This window comes from Cucumis melo, unplaced genomic scaffold (genome assembly GCF_025177605.1).
Source record: "Cucumis melo cultivar AY unplaced genomic scaffold, USDA_Cmelo_AY_1.0 utg001538l, whole genome shotgun sequence".
NCBI classification, from domain to species: domain Eukaryota; kingdom Viridiplantae; phylum Streptophyta; class Magnoliopsida; order Cucurbitales; family Cucurbitaceae; genus Cucumis; species Cucumis melo.
Window position 1 is genome coordinate 2,411 of NW_026124640.1, and position 7,809 is coordinate 10,219.

The 7,809-nt window shown below is 31.8% G+C and overlaps 1 non-coding gene across 1 annotated transcript; it reads left to right on the plus strand.

Moving 5' to 3' along the window:
- The first annotated feature begins 6,438 nt into the window (after nucleotides 1-6,438).
- On the plus strand, nucleotides 6,439-6,526 carry TRNAS-GCU (transfer RNA serine (anticodon GCU)). The gene has a single exon. It is a non-coding gene; the product is annotated as a tRNA-Ser (tRNA).
- Nucleotides 6,527-7,809: the final 1,283 nt, after the last annotated feature.

The following is a 7,809-nucleotide window of genomic DNA, read 5'->3' on the forward strand; positions in this document are numbered from 1 at the left end:
GTAGGGTAGAGTAGAGGAGAGTGGAGTCAACTAGATGTATTGAATCGAATTGCTATAAGACAACCCTTGTGGATATTTCGAAGAATGATTCTCAAATTCGATGGAATCCAAGATATGAATAATTGGTTTACGTTAGGTAAGAAACACATGTATATGTTATATTAGATATTAACTAGTTATATAGGAACTAAAGATATATCTAATCCGCCCTACTACTGTGAATTTAGATAGGGCTTACAATGGAAGTCCTTCTGTTTCGGCTGTAATGTAATTTTGAATTCAATATTGAATGAATAGAGAGATTAAATCAAGAAAAACAATGAAGAATTCAAAGAATGCTTTAAAAGAAATGGAAGAACAAAAGTCGTATGGATTCACAAAAACTACGTGGATGGATAGGAACTAAAAAAGAGAGATTGAAGTAGTTTGGACGATTCAATAATATTATTACTTCAATTCGTAATTTTTAGTTGGATAAATCTTAGTGATGGAATAATAAGTTATAATTCATTGGTTGATTGTATCATTAACCATTTCTTTCTTTTGGTGTGAGGAACTTATCATGAATCCACTGATTTCTGCCGCTTCCGTTATTGCTGCTGGGTTGGCCGTCGGGCTTGCTTCTATTGGACCTGGGATTGGTCAAGGTACTGCTGCGGGCCAAGCTGTAGAAGGGATCGCGAGACAACCCGAGGCGGAGGGAAAAATCCGAGGTACTTTATTGCTTAGTCTGGCTTTTATGGAAGCTTTAACAATTTATGGACTAGTTGTAGCATTAGCACTTTTATTTGCGAATCCTTTTGTTTAATCCTAAAAAAATTACGTATTTTTTTTCGTATTTTATTTACTTGGACTTGCTGCTCTTGCTTTTTCGAATTATACGAAGCTTTCACTCCTACAATTACTTATTCGTTGGGACAATAACCTATGGGAAGGATTGATTTGAGGATGAGGCATTAGCATACTGACTCGCCTTCTTCCTTCCCTTTCTTAGTCCAATCTCGAATGGAACTTTTTTTTTAGGATTCTTACAACATATTTTTTACTCTATTTCGAATAGAAATAGGAAATTAATAAAATAAAAAAAAAATAGAAAGAAATAGATAATTAGTTTTATCTATAAAAGGAGATCATATGAAAAATGTAACCGATTCTTTCATTTCTTTGGGTTACTGGCCATCCGCCGAGAGTTTCGGATTTAATACCGATATTTTAGCAACAAATCCAATAAATCTAAGCGTAGTGCTTGGTGTATTGATTTTTTTTTGGAAAGGGAGTGTGTGCGAGTTGTTTATTTCAAGAATAAGTTGGATACAACCAACTGTACTTTTCTAGTTATAACTACGAAAAGGTGCATGATCCCGCGAATTACTTCTGACAAAATGAAGAAATCATATTGAAGAACCATAGCATTTCGTGATTCATTGGTAAATCAACTTTGATTCTCTATCAACCAATAATGTGGGACTATTAACATGGTTAAAACGTTTGAAGTCCAGACGTAGCATGGTACTCTTTCTACTACTATGTTAATACATAGTTAATACATAAATCGTTTCAAATAGTTGGGCTTTTTTTTCGATATAGAACACTCATGTCGATAAAATGATTTGAACCCCCCCTTTTTTATTATTTTCTATTTTAATAGAATATTAGAATTTTTTTGTAAAAAACTAAAAAAATGAGGATTTCACCCTCATTTTTTCTTTTTTATCCAATGCTGAATCGATGACCTATGTTATGTATAAAGTAAGAAAATTTTTTTGGATTTCAAGAAAAAAAAAGAAACAACTTTGCTGACAATTGTTTGTTTGGTCAGAAGAGTCCTCCGAATATTCGGGTCTTGGATTAATGATCCATATTTTTTTCTTTTTCTTTGTGGAATATGAATAGAGAAAAGAGGATAGGCTCATTACATTCAAAAAGATATATGGGAATTTCTCAGAAATAATTGCAATAATTGAGCGTGAGAGCCAAATGAATCGAAAGATTCATGTTTGGTTCGGGAAGGGATCGTCGAAGTTTTGAAATGAATGGAAAGACAATCTACTTTCATTAAGTGATTTATTAGATAATCGAAAACAGAGGATCTTGAAAACAATTCAAAATTCAGAAGAACTACGTGAGGGGGCCATTGAACAGCTGGAAAAAGCCCGGGCTCGCTTACGAAAAGTTGAAATGGAAGCCGATCAGTTTCGAGTGAATGGATATTCTGAGATAGAACGAGAAAAATTGAATTTGATTAATTCAACTTCTAAAAGTTTGGAACAATTAGAAAATTATAAAAATGAAACTATTCGTTTTGAACAACAAAAAGCGATTAATCAAGTACGACAACAGGTTTTCCAACAAGCCTTACAAGGAGCTCTAGGAACTCTGAATAGTTGTTTGGACAACGAGTTACATTTACGTACCATCAGTGCTAATATTGGCATGTTTGGGACGATGAAAGAAATAACTAACTGATTAGTCCTTCTACTGTAGGCATTATTTTTTTTTCTTAAAAAAAAATAATTACGAAATACTCATGGTAACCATTCAAGCAGATGAAATTAGTAATATTATTCGTGAACGTATTGAGCAATATAATAGAGAAGTAAAAATTGTAAATACCGGTACTGTACTTCAAGTAGGCGACGGCATTGCTCGTATTTATGGTCTTGATGAAGTAATGGCAGGTGAATTAGTAGAATTTGAAGAGGGTACTATAGGCATAGCTCTAAATTTAGAATCAAATAATGTTGGTGTTGTATTAATGGGTGATGGTTTGCTGATACAGGAGGGAAGTTCTGTAAAAGCAACGGGAAGAATTGCTCAGATACCAGTAAGCGAGGCTTATTTAGGTCGTGTTATAAATGCCCTGGCTAAACCTATTGATGGCCGAGGTGAAATTTCATCTTCTGACTCTCGGTTAATTGAATCCCCCGCTCCTGGTATTATTTCGAGACGTTCCGTATACGAGCCTCTTCAAACAGGACTTATTGCTATTGATTCAATGATTCCTATCGGACGTGGTCAGCGAGAATTAATTATTGGGGACAGGCAGACCGGTAAAACTGCAGTAGCCACGGATACGATTCTCAATCAACAAGGGCAAAATGTAATATGTGTTTATGTAGCTATTGGTCAAAAAGCATCTTCTGTGGCTCAAGTAGTGACTACTTTACAGGAAAGGGGCGCAATGGAATACACTATTATAGTAGCCGAAACGGCAGATTCTCCGGCTACATTACAATACCTTGCCCCTTATACAGGAGCAGCTTTGGCTGAATATTTTATGTACAGAAAACAACACACTTCAATCATTTATGATGATCCCTCCAAACAAGCACAAGCTTATCGACAAATGTCTCTTCTTTTACGAAGACCGCCGGGCCGCGAAGCTTATCCGGGAGATGTTTTTTATTTGCATTCACGCCTTTTGGAAAGAGCCGCTAAATTAAGTTCTGCTTTAGGTGAAGGAAGTATGACTGCTTTACCAATAGTTGAGACCCAATCGGGAGATGTTTCAGCTTATATTCCTACTAATGTAATTTCCATTACCGATGGACAAATATTCTTATCTGCCGATCTATTCAATGCTGGAATCAGACCTGCTATTAATGTGGGTATTTCCGTCTCCAGAGTAGGATCTGCAGCTCAAATTAAAGCCATGAAACAAGTAGCCGGCAAATTAAAATTGGAATTGGCTCAATTTGCCGAATTAGAAGCCTTTGCGCAATTCGCTTCTGATCTCGATAAAGCTACTCAGAATCAATTGGCAAGAGGTCAACGATTACGTGAGTTGCTCAAACAATCCCAATCAGCACCTCTCACGGTAGACGAACAGATAATGACTGTTTATACCGGAACTAATGGTTATCTTGATTCATTAGAAATTGGACAAGTAAGGAAATTTCTTCTTGAGTTACGTACTTACGTAAAAACGAATAAACCTCAGTTTCAAGAAATAATCTCTTCTACGAAGACATTGACCACTGAAGCGGAAGCCCTTTTGAAAGAAGCTATTCAGGAACAGATGGAACGTTTTCTACTTCAAGACCAAGTATAAAAGAAAACAAGTAAAGTATAAATCAATTTTAGAACTTTCAAATGTTAAAATTGAAACATGAAATAATTTCATTCTTTTCATTTATTAGGTGTTAGTAGGTAGAATATATATATATATAATTTATATAAAATAAAAAATATATATAAATATATTAAAGAAAGTAGATAATATTTCTAGAAATATATATCAATATTAAAATGAAATGTAAATACAATTAAGAAATTTTTTTATAAATATAGTTAAAGTTAAAATTAGATTATATTTCTAATAATATATTTAGAATATCATAAATATCTTAATATTTGGAATTTGAATATCCTTTCTACTAATATCTTATCTTCAAATAAAACAGAATTGAATTATTAGTTTATTTATATAATAAATCTAAAACTAGAGTTACAATTAATATTAAAACTAATTTATAAATTACTATTAATAAATAAGCGTCTCTTATTCAAATCATTCAAAATCTTTCCTTTCTTGACATGATATAGAAAATTTAAAACTAAAAAAAAATATATGAAAAAAAATTGCGTCCAATAGGATTTGAACCTATACCAAAGGTTTAGAAGACCTATGTCCTATCCATTAGACAATGGACGCTTTTGATTCCAATTTTTTTTTTCGTATTTTCACCTCTCTTGTTCGTAAAAAAAATGTGTGAGAATTCCGGAAATTGCATATTGAATTCAATGATGCATTACATTAACTAATACATTAGTTAAAATTTAGTTAAAATTAAGTAAATTGAAAATTTTTATTTGAGTAATTCCATTATTAATTAATTTCTATTTATAATATATATAAATTATAAGATAAGAATATTATAAGATAAGATAAGCGGATAGCGGGAATCGAACCCGCATCGTTAGCTTGGAAGGCTAGGGGTTATAGTCGACGTTGATTCATCATTTTGAACTGAACGTCTCTAATTCAAAACCGAACGTGAAACTTTGGTTTCATTCGGCTCCTTTATGGAAGATGGATAAATTCCTAAATTTATAAGATGTAAACAAAAAAAAATACCATCCATAACATCTATGTCAGCCTTTCCGTCTGAATGCATTCAAAAGGACCCGCTTTATAGATGATCCCTATACAAGAGGAGATTATAACAATCTTTCCAGTTATTTATTTCGTTCCCTATTTCTATTTAATATAATCCTTAGGAAAAGTATTTTGTTTCCGCCGAGCTAAAAAAACGATGTCGACGTCTCTAGTAAACCAAAGACATTGTTTAATAGCTATTTTGTTTTGCTTCAATCTCCCTTATACAAAGAAAAAATTGAAGATTTAGTTACGATTAGAAAAAATTCCACCTTTATCCATGGATCCCTTATTCCTTCAATTGGAAGTATTGATCCAATTCAATAAAATTATGTTTCGTAATTTCATGATCCAATTTTTTCAATTTAGAACATATTTTTGGATACAAATCACGAGAATTTTTATTTTTCCTCGAATCTTTCATCGAGAGGTAAAGGATTAAATCCTTTTAAGAAATAAAGTTTTTGATCGGAATATTAATCAACCCGAAGGATCCCTTAACTATTAAGGGATTAATAGAACGAATCGCACTTTTACCACTAAACTATATCCGCTACAATGCAATTATTGTATATAAATGGACCTTTTGTCGAAGACGAAAATAAGTCGTATTAATAAGTAATAAAAAGATCGGATCAGAAAATAATCATGAAAATTTGAGCGTTGACGTATTTTCATCAGGGCCACTAATGAGATTAGGAAAAGAGGACTCGTTTTAATTAACTAATTAACAAGTTTTTTATTCTAGTAAAGTACTAAAAAATAATAATAAGAAATCGAACCTTGATTCTATATCATCTTTTTCTGTATCATAGGAATTGAAATAATAAATCTTCTTAGGATTCTTGTTGTTTCTATTTTTTTTTTTTTCAAAAACATTTTCAAATCAAATAAATAATTTGATCTACGATTTATTGGAACAAAAAAAGCCCGGCTAGGTACTGACCAGGCCAGGCCGTGGAACTAAAAATAAAAAGAAAAGGGCTTTTCGGATGAAATAAACTAAAAAAGGTACTTTCTTTTTATTTATAAATATTTTTATGAATCTTTAATATATTGGTATTATTTATATATTAGGATTGAAGATATCTCTTCTTTTGAGCCCTTATCTAATGAAATCTAATTTATCTAAATGGAATTCCTAATAAAAAAAAGTTTTTATCGATTTGATAGATATCCATCGATATATCTAGATAATTATCTATATCAATATAATGAAATTATATATCTATAAAGGGGTAGATAAAGATAATAAAGAGAGATAAAGAAGGGCTTTTTTCAAGCCTTTATTTTCTATTTTTTATACAATGTATCATAGTAATTATCCTTTTTCAATTTGGGGAGAGATGGCTGAGTGGACTAAAGCGTCGGATTGCTAATCCGTTGTACGATTTTTTTGTACCGAGGGTTCGAATCCCTCTCTTTCCGTTTCTGTCAATTACTTGGTATTTTTTTATAGTTGAGGAAAGATGTGGAATAGATAAAATGTTAAGAACATTTCAAAATCAAGCAAGGAAAAAAAATCTGATTTTGTTATTCTTCACGCCCCGGATTACGTCCCGGGTCATTAGATAGGAATCCGAAAATGAAGAGAGAAACAAAGAATATTACTACTGTATAAACAAATAGTTTGAGAGTAAGCATTACACAATCTCCAAGATCATTTTTTTTTTAAGAGAATAGATTCTCTATTTTAATCTGGTTTGACACCAAGAAATGCAGTGAAGTTATTTCTATAAATAGGAAAAAATTTTAAGAGTTGAGTCCTTGATTACTCAAAATTGGATTTCATACCCACAATTCTATATTGTGGGGGACTCGAAGAGGGTCGTTCAAAGGAAAAAAGTAAGAATAAGAAAATGAGAGTGATCCAGATTTATCATAGCTATAGAATAATTTCAATATTGGATTCAACTTAAAGCTTCAGACTGTATGTACAACTTATCTGATCTTATAACTAGTTAGAATCTTTTTTTTTTTTTTTCTAGTAAATCATGAATTTGTCTCGGACAGTATTAAAAATATTATCGAAAGCTTACAGCAGCTTGCCAAACAAAAGCTAATAGAAAAAAGAATAGAGGTATTACTGGCATAACATCTACTATTGGATTCAAAAAAGCGTAGGCCTCGGGCAATTTGGCGACGAAAAAACTACTTGAATAAAGGAAAGAATTAAGACAGATACCGATGAAACTTAAGATATTAAGCATAACAATTTTTTTTTCTTTGTTCTTGAAGATAATTGTATTTCTTTTGATTTGATTGAGTTATTAATCCCCTATTATTGCTATGATATAAGGGATAAGGGAAAAATTAATAACATAAAGTAGGTCAAAAAACCTTTCTTTGATTTGAACTCAGCCAATCAAAAATCCTTCAATTCTCAAATAAAACGAGAATAGAAGAAATCCTACTTTCATACAATATCTTAATGGAATTATATGTAATGATCAATAAATTGAGTTTAATTGGATCTATAAACGTATCAAAATCTGAGCAACAATCTAATTTATTCTATAAATATTTGTACTGGAATTGACGACTAAGCACTACCAATATTAGTGTTTATTAGTGTTGAATATAAATGGGGCGTGGCCAAGTGGTAAGGCAACGGGTTTTGGTCCCGCTATTCGGAGGTTCGAATCCTTCCGTCCCAGAGTATGCGTATTATTATTATATATAATAATAGTATATTATAAGATATATGGAAA